Genomic DNA, 17350 nt, shown 5'->3' with positions numbered 1-17350 from the left:
CATAGGCCTGTGTGGAAGCCATACATCAAGAACAATTTATGGCTAGCTATGGAGTCGCTTCATGTCATGTGACCTCCTGCATTTTTAGTGGCAGCACCATGAGGAAGTGCTGTAAATGATCAGATGAGGTATTATGTGTTTGTTCAATTTTGAAGCCCAAATTTTCCATCAGCCCTATGCAAATAGGGATTCGATATATAACTTTAGAAATATAACCGTGCAAGCTCATATGGCCTTCAGATATGTTATACAAATGGATAAGGTGATTTTAACAGAACAAGGTGAGATGTGATGAGTGCTGTGTTGGAAATTAAGTGTTTGGCTGAGATGTGTAATTGAGTTTGTGTCATTTGTTTGAAAATACTGTGTGTATGCTAGACTGAGGGTCTTATAGTGATCCTTACTGAGTTTGCATTCGCGTGGTTGAGAGTAGTCTTTGCGTTCACATAAGTGTCGTAAAGTATTGTAAGTATAAGGGAAAGGCTTATTATGGGGTTGTGGGTTACGATGAAGACGGTGAGGTGTGGATTAAATGGATTGAACATTAAAAAACTCAAATATTTGAGTTATTTGATTAATACCTAGAAATTACCTAAAATGAAAATGATTTTTTTTTTGGGATTAATAGCTACTTTGCACTATAACTACCCTAATTTGACTACTTGGACTTTATTTTTAATGCATAGCTGATAAATGTTTTTTAACCCGATTTCTTTTTCTGGCTACAGAGCCGCAAATAGATAATCATGCATTTCCGCTACAAAAAAAACACTTGGACAGAGAATTGAATTGTAGATTTTATTTAGAATTGGACTATGAGAACAAATACACAAAGAATCATTAAATTAATACATATTGAACTGGAACAAATTGTATCGAAGATAAAAAGCTCCCAAACAGTAACGTGTATTGATTTACCTGTAAAATAATGCATTATTTTTCATGCCACCATTAGAGTTGACCCAGTCAGTAGGGCCAGTAATAACTATATATATATACGTATATATCAGATTCAAATGAAAATAATTCATTATGTGTCTGATTTGTATGAGTATATTTACACAAATGTAATCCCTGTATATATAGATATAGATATAACTCCCTCCTATAAATATATATTTGCCATGTGGAGGAAGGAATATTCTTGCTCACTCAACAATCTTTAGGCTGTGATTGGAAGGCCAGATTTCCCAAAAAATGGAACAGTATTAATACATTTTTTGACCTGCTGGTACTTAGTTTTAAAATTGAGCATGTCAATTAGAATATTAGAAAAATACCGTACAAAAAAGCTGCTATATTTATATATTTACACATTGTAAAGAATAATTATGTAAAGAATCTTTGTTAAAATGACTCTTCTAAGGCACATTATTACTGCAATATGTCACCTGATTAAGTATATGGTAATGCAGCTGCTTTGTACAGAGACAATGAGAAAGACCTTTGAAAAATGTCAGCAAGAGGAGCTTTTGTGCAAATACTACTATAGTAGCAGTTAATGCCTATGGCTTGTGTAAGGACTTTCAGCTATATGCTAATAAGAGTCAATTTTGGCAAGTCAACACAATACTATAACATCATTCAGATATGCACATAAAAAGATACAGAAGAAATTCACTGCACACAATCTTTAGTGATTATTTAAACTTTATAATTTGCCCTTACACCCAAAGCAACCCCCTATACATATCCGTTGCTCATTCACTGTTAATTCAGCGAAGTTGTGAAAAGTTCTGATGTATTCTGTTGAAGACTGAGTTGGTGGTCTTCAAATCTTACAGCTTATCACTAAAGGGAAGAGAATATATATATATATATAAATAAATGCACTAGATCTCTGAAAGAACAAGGGGCCTATTTAAGTTTTTTTTTTTTTTTTCAGGTTTCTCTGTATAAATATATATATTTGCCAAAAAAATATGTCAGTTGCATATTACACTCGATAATTAAGTCAGTTGTATTTTGATAAAACATTATTGTTTCAAGGAGACAAACAAAAAAACCCTCCTCGTGGCAGAAGTAATTACTCTCATTGTCCTCAAAAGAAAGGCCCTAACCTTTCTGCTACTAGAAGGACATTTTTATAACTAAGGGCGTACACGTAAGCACACTGTGGACGGTTACCAATAATATCACTCAAAATCTTCCATGTCAATCTTAGACAAGGCTTCTTTTACACGGATGACTATATCCTCGTGCAGAGATGGGTTCTTCATAATCACGTCATGAAGTTTAGTCAGGTAGTCATCAAGATTTTCTTGTGTTGCTGTCTCACCAGTGCCTACAATATAAATTGGGACATGAAAAGTATTATTAAAGCTGGTCTGCAATGTCCAGTAAGTCAAGAGCACTAAGTGACAGAGTATCAAGGAGACAAATATTACTGTCAGAGGAATAAATAATGAAATATTTTTGTTAACGATAGAGCTGTGTTGAGTCAAAACATTTCAACTTGCTGACTTCACTATGTATTATTAAGGGGAAAACCAGCAAACCAGTAAAGTTTCTCTGGCAAAAAGCATTGGCCATGACTTGTGTATTATCAAAAATCTCTCCACGGTGACTATGCATTATGAAGCCGAACACATCCATTTCAACGTTAAACAATCACCAGGGTTGCTATTTTTGTAAGCTGAAAAGCTTCAAACAAATCACGTGTTCAGTGAATAAGCCTTTGTGATTATTTTTGCACTGAAACACATCCTACTTTACAACAATAAAACTGATACTTCCAGATGTATTCAGCTATCGAGACTCCCAAAGAGCCTGTCGGCATTCATATTTTAGCTGTCGGGTTCCTTTTGTTTTTGGTTTACGCTTGTAGTGGTATAATGGCAAACTCATTTAAAAAATACATACAAATACATACAAAAAGAAGTGATATAATATCACCCCACTGTATTTTAACTATTTGCATGCTAACACCGGAAGTTGTATACGCGTATTGCGTAGATGTCCCCCGCCGGCCCCGCAAGACACTCGGGAGTCTGCTCCGGTAAGTCGGGGGGGGGGCTGGCAGGGGAGGCTGTCTGAGCGTATCGGGGAGTAGGATGCAGGTCCCCTGCACCGCTGCGGGGGATCTGTATCCTAACCCCGCTGCCTGCCCGGCGCCCGGGACTGCATGTCCCGGGCTTCGGGCGCTAGACCCCGAATATAGGCCGCGCCCCCACTTTAAAGACTTAAAGTGGGGGGAAAAAGTGTGGCCTATATTCGAGCCAATACGGTATATATAATTTGTCCTGAAACATAAATATGCTATTTGCATAGATATCCCAAATGAAAAAGGGAACATTGCTGTAGGACAAAGACAGAATATCTGTGGACTTCACTAACCAGGGATGGGCAAGGAGGAGAAGCAGCTCAGTAGGGTTTGATGAATAGTCTGCAGATCCTGCTCAAGCTTCATAACAAATTCTTCTCTGGCTTCTATATCCTCTTCTAGCCACACGTTGTAATGCATCAAACCATAGGAGTTCTGTCTGAATTTAATATTACTCTTCTCCAACTCCAAGTTCCTACTGGTCAGTTCTTTCAGCTCTGTTTCACAAGCTGCATGAGGTGGGAATGGACACATTAGTGGAAAAACATCTTAAAAGATATATGTCGTGCTTCTTATGCATAACCTATAATGATAAAAAGGTATATCCAGTGCTACAATTTTCTCTTCCATCCCTCTGCATCCATCCTGACATTCTATACCATCATGATTTTCATATTATTAAATACATCACAATGACACCACATGACTGCACAAGACAGTTTTTTCATCATTTGGATTTTAAGTAGAGTTAGTGGGGAGTAGAAGATAAATAAAACCATACAAAAAAGACTCCTCTGCTACATACATATATAAATTACATTTCATCCTGTCCTTATTAACCTTCCAGATAAACTGATCTGTTCTACATTATAGTTTGTATACTGATCTTTGCTGCATCAAGTTTTTACTTGTTTTAGGGGGATTTGATTTCGGCTTAGTGGGTGGGAATATATTTTGTTTCAGCTATACATCTTGTGTGCTTAACAACTGTTTTCTATACAATCAGTACATCTACATTAATGCTTATGTCACTAGGAAATTAAGTATGTTTTGCTAATCATTGAATACCTTTGTCATCAACAAAGAATGCAAATTAGATGAGTTATTATTTAACTCTTCTCTGATAAAAAAGAAAAATATTACTTTGGAGGAGGTTGGTGGCTGCTGGGTGAATAGACTTGCCAAGTTGCAATCGTTTTTGGTTTTACCAAAAAACTTTTGTTCAAAATCTTATAAGGTAATTTTCCAGTTTACAAACCTTTATATTCATTCAAAAACTCTTTGGTAAAAATGGGTACGTCACATGTGAGGAATCCATCAGTCTCAGGATCTTTGCTCTAAAAAACAGAAAAATAATTTCTAAATCCAGGTGATGAAAGACCACAAAAGCTGAATTAAGCCACATGGAATGCTGCTTCCCCCCCACAAAAAAACAAAAACACTAATACAATAAAATACTATAACATGCATTCACGTCACTTAACACACAGATAAACCATGCCGTATTTACATCGGGACTGCGTGACAGGAGGAGAACAAAGTTGGATAAGATACAAAGTCATGCATGGAGTTACTACTTTACTCACTGTGCATGGTTGCTCGTCCAACAAGGTGGTAACAATGGTGGGCACGTTGCCTTCCTCTAAATAAAGAACAAATCACAATAAAAACTACTGATTAAAGTCAAGGATATAATAAATATTTTACTGAATACTTCTAATTGTTAAGACATATTTACAGTGGGATGTAGATGCCCAAAAATACATATTAGATGACAACAGGACACATATCGGTAGGTATATATATATATATATATATATATATATATATATATAGTGGAACAGAGTCTGCAGACCTTTTTTGATCTTTTTAGGTGGGATCTTTTCTGTGCACATCTTGTATGCTTCAGACTGTTGGTACTCCCTGAGCTCCATCATGTACTGCTGCTTGTCCTTCTCTGCCTCATCAAGATATTTCTATAAAACAGAGCATGTTAACTTGAACTGTTAGACCTCATATGGAAAAAGTATAATCATTAGTACTCAAGCATAAATATATATCTGACTCTTTTAACTTGTGCATTTTCATTCGACAGCTCTCCTTAGCAACATTATTATAACTTATATGAAGAAAAAATAATATAGGAATAGCAATAAAATAGGAATATCATTCTTCTTGTTGACGCCAATGACTTTGTAACTGAATAGATTTTGGTTGCTTGTTCCTAGCCAAGCTAGATAACAAGCTAGATAGTTAGCAGATACTACATGCTTGTCTACTCAACTTGCATGCTGTCATTAAAAGTGTGGTGTCACTCATTAAGCAGACATTAAATATAAACTGACTCACCCATCTGATAGGGGTCTGTATGTCTTGTTAATGACACCGGTGCAATAAATAAATAGTAAAATGCCTATTTAGCATACAACCAAAAAACCTAATTGCTAAAAATAATATTAATGGAAATGGAAACAATAGAACTAAAAAGGACCAATACATTTAGCATAATAGTTTGTTTCTGAAAACCAAACCTGCTTCTCTGGTGCTGGCAAACTGCTCCACTCAGCTCCCAGCATCTTTGAGATTTCTGAAAATGGCAAGTCTGGGTGCTGACTTCTGATCTGTTCTCGGCGTTCATTCGAATATCTAACATACCCCGTGACTGGGGCTTTGGGTCCATTGGAAACGGTCTTTTTTCTCTTCTTTCCTGTTGTGCACTCCTTCTTCTTACCAGGCTACAAAAAAAGTTCGTTTCATATATGGTTTTATTTTCCACAACAAAACATTGCAGCCGTCCAGTTAGTTTGACTGTTTAAGAGTTTTTCACCCTTGGGTGTCATCAAGAGCAGCAGGCATTTTGTTTTTTTATGACATCACACATTTTAAGGTATTATTTTTATTAGACTGATCTTTGTAACAAAAGACGCATTTCTAATAACAAAAAGGATTTTTCGATCTGTAAAAACCAATATCCACTACATAACATACTGCCTCTTCATAATCTATATTGGTTGGGATATTAACCTGTAGTGTGCCAGGGGTTCATACAACACATTGTAAACTAATCTGACATGTGTAGCATGAACACCATATCTACCCTCATGGATGGGACAAAATGTAAATATAAAAAATCATGATCTTTACCTCCAACTTTTTCCCAGCTTTCTCTCCTCCACTGGTCTGTGCCATGTTCTCTCTCTTCTCGTGTTTAATGGCTACAAGAAAATTTCCACCATGTGCTTAGTTACAGGATTTCTGAAGTAAAAGTATAACTCATAACACCTGAACTATACCTGTACTGATGCAGATGGGTATTAAAAATCCCAAATATTACAAAAGTAATATGGGAAGCAAAAAAATAAAAAATTGCCTTATGTGGCAATATATATAATAAGAGAATTCCTGCCCTCACAAAACTCCTGTCAGAGGTCTGGCTGTCTGTGCCATTATCCTTCGAGTTAAGCTTCCGTTATTATGATTTCATGGTTATATAGCGCAAAAATTTCAGCCAGCGCTGCTTATAATATATACATTAAAAGGGCATGACAAAACTAGAATATACAGACTAATACAAACTGATACGTTAGATAAAGGAGGCCCTGATTGCAAGTTTACAATCTGAGGAAGAATACATCATTAACAGTAATGCCATTTGTGTAATGCCATGATGTGCCATGCGCGTCATTGGTCGTTAACTGATCGTTTTTACATGAAGTGCTTGGTACATCAGTGGCCGTTAAGGGGTTAAAAGAGATTAGTGGCTGCTAGGTAAATAGACTTCCAAGGTTGAAAATGTTTTTGGTTTTACAAAAAAAGTTATGTTAAAGGTAATTTTCCAGTTCACAAACCTTTATTTTCATTGAACAACTCTTTGGTAAAAATGGGTACATCACATGTGGGGAATCCATCAGTCTCAGGATCTTTGCTCTAAAAAACAGAAAAACAATATTGTATTTCTAAATCCAGGACAACAACCAGTAACCAGGTGATGAAAGACCACAAAAGCCGAAGTAAGCCACATGGAATGCTGTTTCCCAAACACCAAAAACCCCCCAGAAATACTAATACAATAAAATACTATAACTTGCATGCAAGCTACTTAAGGCACAGATAAACCATGCCGTATTTACATCGGGACTGTGTGACAGGAGGAAAACAAAGTTGGATAAGATAAAAAGTAAGAGGCATGCATGGAGTTACTACTTTACTCACTGTGGATGGTTGCTCGTTCAACAAGGTGGTAATAATGATGGGCACATTGCCTTCCTCTAAATAAAAAACAAATGACATTAAAAACTACTGATTAAAGTCAAGTATATAATAAATAAAGATTTCACCGAATACTTCTAATTGTTAAGACATGTTTACAGTGGGATGTAGATGCCCAAAAATACATATTAGATGACAACAGGACACATATCGGTAGGTATATATATATATATATATATATATATATATATATATATATATATATATATATATAGCGGAGCAGAGTCTGCAGACCTTTTTTGATCTTTTTAGGTGGGATCTTTTCTGTGCACATCTTGTATGCTTCAGACTGTTGGTACTCCCTGAGCTCCATCATGTACTGCTGCTTGTCCTTCTCTGCCGCATCAAGATATTTCTATAAAATAGAGCATGTTAACTTCAACTGTTAGACCTCATATAGAAAGTATAATCATTAGTACTCAAGCATAAATATATCTGGCTCTTTTAACTTGTTTGACAGCTCTCCTTAGCAACATAATTATAACTTATATGAAGAAAAAATAGGAGTAGCATTCTTCTTGTTGACGCCAATGACTTTGTAACTGAATAGATTTGGGTTGCTTGCTCCTAGCCAAGCTAGATAACATGGTTAACAGATACTACATGCCTGTCTACTCAACTTGCATGATGTCATTAAAAGTGTGGTGTCAATCATTAAGTAGACCAGGGGCCGAATTTCCTTGTTTCTGTCTCCTCAAACCGATTCAAAATAGTTTAGAAAGGGCCCTTCCGACTGGATAATTGCATAATTGTGTGTGTGAGCATGGTTGTGCAATTGTGTGTGAGCATAGATGAGTAAATGTGCGTATGTGTGAGCATGGATGTGTAATTGTGTGTGTGTGTGAACATGGATGCGTAAGTGGGCTGTGATGGAGTGTGTGTTAGAATGAATGTAACCATATGTGTTGGTATGAGTGTGTGTAATTTGTGTAAGGGTGTTTACATATGTGTGCCAGAGTGTATGTTGGAAGGAAAGGGGCGAGGAAGGCACAGACAAGTTGTTTGGGGGCAGTGATGGCACAGACTAGCTGTTGGGGAGCCCCTTGGCAATTTTCACATCCGGGCCCTGTGGCTTCTAGTTATGCCCCCTGGAAGTAGACATTGAATATAAACTCACTCACCCATCTTGTTAATGACACCGGTGTAATAAATAGATAAATAGTAAAACCCATAATAAGCATACAACCAAAAACCTAATTGCTAAAAATAATATTCATGGGAATGGAAACAATAGAACTAAAAAGGACCAATACATTTAGCATAATAGTTTGTTTCTGAAAACCAAACCTGCTTCTCTGGTGCTGGCAAACTGCTCCACTCAGCTCCCAGCATCTTTGAGATTTCTGAAAATGACAAGTCTGGGTGCTGGCTTCTGATCTGTTCTCGGCGTTCATTCGAATATCTAACATACCCCGTGACTGGGGCTTTGGGTCCATTGGAAACGGTATTTTTTCTCTTCTTTTTTTTTGTAGCCTGGTAAGAAGAAGGGAGCACAAAAGGAAAGTCGGCTTTATATATGGTTTTATTTTCCGCAAAACAAAACATTGCAGCCATCCAGTTGCATTTTAGAAAGGCTACTTTAAAATGTGTACGTTTTTAAATGAATGACTAAGAGTTTTTCACCCTTGGGTGTCAGCAAGAGTAGAAGACATTTTGTTTAACGTGATATCACACATTTTAAGTTATTATTAGACTGATCTTTGTAACAAAAGATGCATTTGTAATAAAAAAGGAGATTTTACGACCTGTAAAAAACAATACCCACTACATAACAGATGCTTATTTTGCCTCTTCATAATCTATATTGGTTGGGATAATAACCGGTAGTGTGCCAGGGGTTCATACAACACATTGTAAACTAATCTGACATGTGTAGCATGAACACCATATCTACCCTTATGGATGGGACAAAATGTAAATATAAAAAATCATGACTTTTACCTCCAACTTTTTCCCAGCTTTCTCTCCTCCACTGGTCTGTGCCATGTTCTCTCTCTTCTCTTGTTTAATGGCTACAAGAAAATTTCCACCATGTGCTTAGTTACAGGATTTCTGAAGTAAAAGTATAAATCATAACAGCTGGAACTGTCCATGTACAGACGCAGATGGGTATTCAAAATCTGGGATATATATGACATTAAAGCGTCATTAAAGGAAATTAATCCTTACGACAATTGCATTTAATGGAAGGGTTAAATATTCTACTAACGACAAGCTTACCAGAAACATTAAATATAAAATGCGGTGTGTTGTTTTAAGTGAAATAACTGCCGGTCCCCCTTGACAAACTCCTACAGACACTTACAGATCTCCCGACAAGGTGCGATTTCACTCTGATGTCTCAGGCGCCACCTTCCGGGAAACTTCCGAAGGGATTCCGCGTCAGGAGAACTCGGATAACGGGTCCTCACCTCAAAAAAACGTAAGATCCGAAGCAATCTCACAATAAGCGCTAAGGTCGCAGGCTTACCGTCGCAGTTCAGGTAAACCAACGGTTTCAGCTCTGCGCGAGGTGACGACAACCCTATGACGGAATATTGCACTTTTGCCGTCCAATCAGTTTACGCCAATCGAAACGACAAAATGGCGGGTTCACCTCTCTATTATAGGGAAGATTATTATGTCAAAACCATCCCTTAATTTAGCGTTGTATTTTAAAACACTCACGAAGCAATGTAGGTTGCAATCATGTCTCTCTCTCTATATATATTTTACCCCAGGTTACAGAATACAATCATCACACAGCCCCAGGGGCAACTTTCCCATACAACAGAAAATATGAAACTTTTAGAAATACACTACAGGGAAGGGTATTTTTTTATTAACATTTTAATAACATATTATTATTAGTATTATCAGTATTATTTGTATTATGTGGCTGTGTTTTGCTTGTCTCTTGTAGCCATTTTCAAGGTAAATTGATAAATTCTAATATTCTGTCTGGAGACAACCCCCATCAATTTCCTGGATATATAAATACATTTCTAAATACATAGAAATGATACCGTGCATTTTTAAACCCTTAAGGACCAAGGTTTTTTTTCTTAACATGTTTGTGCTAAATGACCAGAGCCGTATTTGTGTTTTTCTTTATTCAACTGTGATTCTCCACTAACTCATTTAGTGCACCCACACACATTATATATTGTTATTTTCAGCACAACTACTGCTTTCTTTTGAAATATTAATTATATATCTGTTAGTATGAAAAATATCTAAAAATGTAGGGAAAATTAGGAGAAAAAGACAAAATTTTCAGTTTCACTTATAAAGACTATGTATAACCAGTGCAAATGGAAAACCTCTAAAAATGTATGCCTGTTTTTTTCATTTATTTTGGCACTTACAGGGTTAAATATGAATAATGCACATTGCTGTTTCTAAATAAGATTTTTTTTAAATGTAGTATGCCAAGTTGACATCCCAAAGTATTTTACTAGTATTTACTAGTATTTTAAAGTATTTTTAACACCAATCTGTCCTAAATGTTGCAGTAAAATTTCATTTTTTTCATTTTTAACAAACCTATTCTATCCAAACACAGTACTTCAGTAATTTTCCCTGGGTACGTGAAATTACTGAAACAACTTGTGATTTGTATTCAGAAACAACCCCCGAGTACATGAATACCCCATATACATGGGTAGGGCATGTCTTTTATTCACTGCGGGTTCAAAATTGGCACATGCACAGTTTTCAAACATGGAGTTTTGACAGATCAGTTTGCTTGGTCCAGGTCTCACCTGAGACACAGTAAAGATCCCATAATTAATTTTATCCCCTAAAACTATATATTTTCAAAAACTAGACAGCTCTGGAAATCTGATTATTTGATACGGCCTACTATCCGGCGAGCGTGCTTCTCTTTTGGACTTTTAGATTTGGGCTGAAGTTATTTGCACCCTATTGTGTTTATTTGGGACGTCTTTAATGCCGGCCACTTCAATTTACCCCCATCAAGCCCTATATTTTGAAAAACTAGACGACCCGGAGTATTTTGAATACTGGTACTTTGACACTTTCCTTGCACTAATTCTACTGCCTGCCTTTGTCAAAGTTTGTGGCAGTAATATTTTTTGTGTACTTCAGGTATAAAGTTACAGCTCCTGGCATATGTCACTTCAAAACAACACCCTAATATGTGTTCACCAACATCTTCTGAGTACAGTGATACCACCCATGCATGAGTTTGGGGCTAAAAGGCTACATTTGAAACATGCGCAATTCAGTTTTTCAACTTACGATTTTGACATCTGGTCCTTCTGCCCCATGTTCTATTTGGGGCATCTTTGTATCTGGACAATTCAATTTTACATTCACCTGCCTTCTCAGGAGGGTGTGGAGAGACCCTCTTAGGAACTTGTTTTTTTTATGGGCGTCACCATCTTGGGAGAGGCAAAATCTCTCGCATTGGTGTTTGTGACTGCTCTCTGGAGCGTTCATAGTGCGTCCAGGGGTGGGTTTTCGTTGTCGCTGAATGTCGAGGCATTCCAGCAACACCGTTTAAGCTTAGGAGGTGATAAGGTTTGGATCAGCGTGTGTGTGGGCAGGTATGTGTAAAGACATTGTTTGTGTATGTATATGGGCAGTGTATATGCATGTAAATGACAGGTGTGTGTATATGGCAATGCATATGTGTGTGTGTATGGGCTGTAGTGTGTAAGGGCAGTGGAAATAAAATCACCAATGTAAAAATATAGTGTGAGAGGCACAATTTTCCATTCTTGCCTCGGGCGTAAAAGGAGATAGCTATGTCAAAATGTTTCCAAATGTCAATCAATTGCGTCATATTTTTACATGACATAGGTTTTTAACTTCCTTAACCTAGAAGTCTCATCGACTTTGGTTTCCCACATTGCAAATGTGTGGCATTAAGCTTGTTTTTGGGGAGCTTAATGTGACTTTACTTGCAAAAATGAATTTAAATATTAACCAATTTACTCCAAACTCTACACAATGCAAGAGCCCATATATCCAGAGATATACTAAAAATGTCAGGACTTTTGGTAAAGCATACTAAAAGTTATTCACATTTAACTATTTTTAAAAATGTAAATGTAAAAATGTAAAGATCTTAACCCTTTCAGTCCCAGGATTTTTAGAACCATAAAGCCCATATGTTTTTTGTATTTTTGGGTTTAATTAAGATTCTCCTCTATGTTGATGTACCCACACAAATTATACATCCTTTTTTATTTGAAACCATAGAAACATGCAAAAAAATATTTATTGTGAGTTCAAGTATGTAAAAAAAACATAAAAAACAAAAAAATATATCTTTTTTTGTTAAAAAAAACACATTATTGAGGGGAAGAATTCCGTCAAATATGTAAACAGACAGTGTCAGCATATACAAACTTGATATCATTTGCAATTTCTTCTACACAAAATCCTTCTTGCATGTATACCATTGGGGAAATCTCCTTATTTTCAAGACCTGCATGATTATTCCTCCTATTATCTCATCTTATTAACCCCATGATGACAATTGATGTGCATGTGGCATGTTAAATGGCTGTAGAAAGTGATCACTTTCTTCACCCAAACAGAGGAACTCTGATCTCTGACAGCCGGGGAAGGTCTGCGCGATGGACGCAGACAACCCCCGCTGCTAACCGCACCTCCTCCCGGCTGCAGCGGAAGTTGTGTACGCAAACTGCGTAGAGCTCTACACGCTGCCCGGTGCTTAGTCCGGGCAGAGTGAAGAGCTCTACGCGAATCCAGGAGAGCTGTACATGCTGCCAGGACTAAGCACCGGGGACTCAGAAGTACCGGTAAGTTGGGGGGGGGCATAAGACAGGAGGCTCTGGAAAAAACCTTGTCTTATAATCGAGCAAATACGGTATATAGCTTGGAGTAAAGAAGAGGATCGGAGGGAATGAACAAAGTAGAAGAATTTAAAAGTAAGAACAATGTTAGAACAACAGGTCATAGTCTAAACCTGGAGGGTCAGAGGCTTAGGGGCAATGTAAGTGTCACGTTAACCTGTTTTATTTCCCTGTCTTACTGTGGTCCATTTCTGGATTTCCGTTATGTTCTGTCCTGAACCTCTGATTCCTGGATTCTTGTTCTGCTCTTTGCTTCAGCTCGGTTTCCTTTATAAGGTGTGCCCCACCTGTTATAATTGTCTCAGTCTGCAGTCTAAAGGTATGTCCTTGGCGTAGTGGTGGGCTAAGCATTCTATGGCCATATGATGTGAAGGAATCTCCAATTATTATCACATACTCCTAGGCTAGTCCTTTATTTATGTGTGCTTTGTCTGTTATGCTCATTGCTCTGTCCCCCTTGCTTGCTATGTTTCCCTTATATACTCTGCTTAGCTTCCATTCTCCCAGCTGGCAGCATCCTGCACATGATTCTAGTGCTATGTCTGATGCCTGATCCAGGGTGCCTGCAGGACATCTCCAAGTTCTGGTTAACATCAGCTGCTATGTCAGGGCGCTGGTATGTTGCTGCACAACCCTAGATGCCCACCCGGGAAAGTGCAGTCGCTCTGCACCATGCCCTGTCCTACTCCGCTACTGCGCAATAACTCCTGAACTCCATCTTTGGGCACTCTGGGTCATTACAGTCGCCTGTATGGACCCAGTTCCTGACAGTATTTTTGAGTGTGGGGCACTGTTGGATTTCTGGGAAGACTCCTGTGAAGAACCATGTCTGATCTTCACTGTTATTATTATTATTATATTTATGTGTACCCTGTTTGAATGTGGCTGCAGCTCCAGCCTTCAAAGAGACGATAATCTGGCTGGGGCTCTTAATCAGCCAGCACAGCCCTGTCTGCCCAGACGGCACCCGCACTACAGGGGGGATAACACAGGTGGGGGAAACCCATTGTATCCCTTAATCCCCTCACCTGATACATCCCCTGTATACCGATGGGATTTGTGAGGGGATGTGGCTGATGGGATTTGCGATGGGATGTGGCTGATAGGATTGGGGGTTGGATTCGGTGCACAGTGAATGGAGATTGTATATAAATTCTGTGTGTTTGTAATAAAGAGAGTTCTGTTTTAACCTCAAAGCATGAAGTCCTGTCTCATGATTGAGGGAAGTGGTGGTCTGTGACTGCTTTCTTCGGACAGCCACAGCGTGTCCGCTTACTGGGAGAGGGAAGGAGCTGACGGGCGGATGTGTCCAGTCTGGGGCACAGGACGATCCGTCACAACTCCTTACCTGCTTGCCCAGTCCCTTCTTTAAAGGGGCACCAGGTGACCGGAAAATACTGTCTGGCCTGCCGGAACCAGACTCCTATGGACTAGCCGGCTATGGGGCTCTACAAGCCAGGAAACACTCAATACGCCTGACTAGGACCTAGCCGCAAATTCGTGGAACTGTGCGGTAGCTAGGAACCGTGGAGATACCCATCGACAATTGGAACAGTGTTGCTACGGACGCCCTTTGCCCCACCAAGGGTATATTAAGCATGTGGTGGGCAACACTCGTTCGGGAGCTCGTTCGGGAACTGTGGTTTAATTACCAATTTCTAGGACTGTGGTTTACCCAGCAGCAGCTATGGTACTCTGGCCCGACTACTGCATGGACTATTCCCGGGGATGTTTCCAACACTGTCGCTCAGGGTACCGACGTTGGATCACATCACTTTTTAGATCATAGAATCTTTGGACCCTTAGCTCTCCAATGGTACCCCGGGATTGACACCGCTCTGCCGGATTCACCCTGAAATAGTAACTTTTTGTCGGGTGGGCATTGCTGGCAATAGAACTGTATGGTGGTTCTGGGCTGCCTGGTGGGTGATTATACCTTTAATCTTATCATGTTAGATTATAAATATATATATATATATTTATTGTATATATGTATTGGGGGAATACACAGGGTTAATCACTTTCAGTGGCAAAGAAGATCTCTACGGCGGAGCTACTCTGTCCGAGTATAGGTCTTCGTCACAGTAAGGATGTTCTACTTTACGGAGAGGATAGTAGATAAATGGAATAATGTCCCAGCAGAGTTGGTGGGAGATATTACAGTCAGTGGATTTAAACAGGGATGGGATAGACATAAAGCTATCCTCACTATGGAACCAGACCAAGGACTGATGTGGATGTGGATCCCTTAGATCAGGAAAAATGGACAGACTGGATGGGCCGAATGGTTCTCATCTGCGGTCAAATTCTGTGTTTCTATCAAGTCATGAAAATGACATGCATATAGATTTTGGGTTTAAACTGTCTTGTATGACAGACGCTTGCTTATATTTGGATGTTGCGTTAGCTATTATAAAAAAAGCTCTTTATAGAAAAAGGCAAAGAAACTCAGCCGCCCACTTTATGTCTTGGCTCTGTTGTGGTGGCTGGAACAGGTACAGAACTGTCACCCGCTCCAGGGTTCCTAATAGACATACCTTGCGTCGGGGTAAGGGGAAAGTGACGGGCAAGGGATCCTCTCTCACAAAATCTTCCCCTGCTGGAGGAGCGTGGCTTCAGCCGGCGCAGGATTTAAAAATCCAGTCTCTTTACCCTGGCATGGTCCTTGCTCTGATATCAAGTTGATTGCATTTTTGATCGGCATGTTCCTGACCCTTGGCGTTCCTGACCTTCCTTTTGCTCATCGATTCGATTTTGTTTCCGTCCTGTGTATGACCCGGACCGTCTGACTACACGCTCTGGAATTTAACCCCTGTTCATCTGACTAGCCATCTAGTGTATGATCTTTGGCCCGCCTGGTTCTGAGCTTGACTACATTTGTTTTTTTGTGGTTTTACTAATTTAGCGAATCCTGCCCCAGACATGGTTTTCTCATTCTCTGTGGTATTCGCTCCGTTTCAGAAACATCACCTGGCATACTCAAGAACTTTGTCTATCATTTTTAACATATTTACTTATTCTGGAGCCTCCTCACTGCTGGGATCATCGATACCCTGGTGGACGTTACTTGGGGTTTTTCCACTTGTACTGTTTTACAGGGAGAAGAACTTCTGCAGCGAGTTCTCCGGCAAACGGTAGACGGGACAAGAACAATAGTACAGGTGCCGGCATTGTCAATACCCGTCTGGATCTGTGTCACACAGAAAGTTGCTGACAAAGGTGTTCCTTTTGCTATTGTCATTGAACATATTCAGCTAATGACTGTGTATGCTTTAGTTTTAATAGATGTGTTAAATTAGTTAAATGTGTTTTTACAATAAATAACTAAAACATTTGATGTCTATTTCACAGTAACACCAAATTTCAATCACATAAAATCAAATTGGTAGTCCAAAAATAAGTTTCATTAGCACATCATTGCAGACTTTTTGGAATAATACCATTTTAACTAAAGGTGATAGTATTTTGAAAGAATTACTCATAGACAGCAACAATTCTGAGAACAAACTTTTTTTAATTTAATAGTAAACATTGTATGGATAGTTTAAAGATGGAGCTGCCTCTGGACTCACGAAGAGTCATTTTTCAGCCCACAGGAAAGAAAAAACCTTTGTTTATGGAAGGAAATCTCTGGGGTGTGAAGAACTGCCCCTCCCTCTGGGCACTAAGAGGCTAACTGACTAGAACTAAAATGTAAAGAAGTTTAAAAAAAAATAAAAATGTCATAGCAACAAGAAAAACGTAGATATGTTGACAGTCTTCAAATCTGTTGATGGAAATCTGACGCTCTGTGGATCTCTTTGCCGGGGAGCCGACACTCCGCAGATTACTTTGCCAGGTAGCCAGCTGTCTTTAGATGGTCCTTCAAAACTGTTTGCACGCTGTGTGTGTGGAGATCCAGTGTAACATATGAGACTTCTATTATGATGTCACTATGATAGCTGGCAGGAGAGGTTCCATTGAGCACAAAGCACTTTTAAGCATATCACTAAATACTACAGCTTTATTTAAAAAACTAAAATTGCAAATGTAAATCACAAAAATACTAATCCATTCATTTTATTGAAAAGATAAATGTTTAGAAATCCCAATGCCTAGCCGTTCATTATTTTAAAATGTTCCTTTTAAGTGACATTTTAATGTGATATTCGAAACTATGAGGATTTACCTTTTTCATTTTAATTTGAGGTCCCGTGGTGTTGGAGATGTG

General features: G+C 38.6%; 1 pseudogene; it reads right to left on the bottom strand.

Moving 5' to 3' along the window:
* Positions 1-2135: 2135 nt before the first annotated feature.
* LOC149279366 (SWI/SNF-related matrix-associated actin-dependent regulator of chromatin subfamily E member 1-related-like) lies at positions 2136-13878 on the bottom strand (annotated as a pseudogene).
* Positions 13879-17350: the final 3472 nt, after the last annotated feature.

This window comes from Sceloporus occidentalis, unplaced genomic scaffold (genome assembly GCF_023333645.1).
Source record: "Sceloporus occidentalis isolate IW3139 unplaced genomic scaffold, rSceOcc1.0.p SCAF_169, whole genome shotgun sequence".
Taxonomy (NCBI): Eukaryota; Metazoa; Chordata; class Lepidosauria; order Squamata; family Phrynosomatidae; genus Sceloporus; species Sceloporus occidentalis.
Note: the sequence above shows the minus strand (reverse complement) of the source record. Positions and strands in the feature narration are given on the sequence as shown.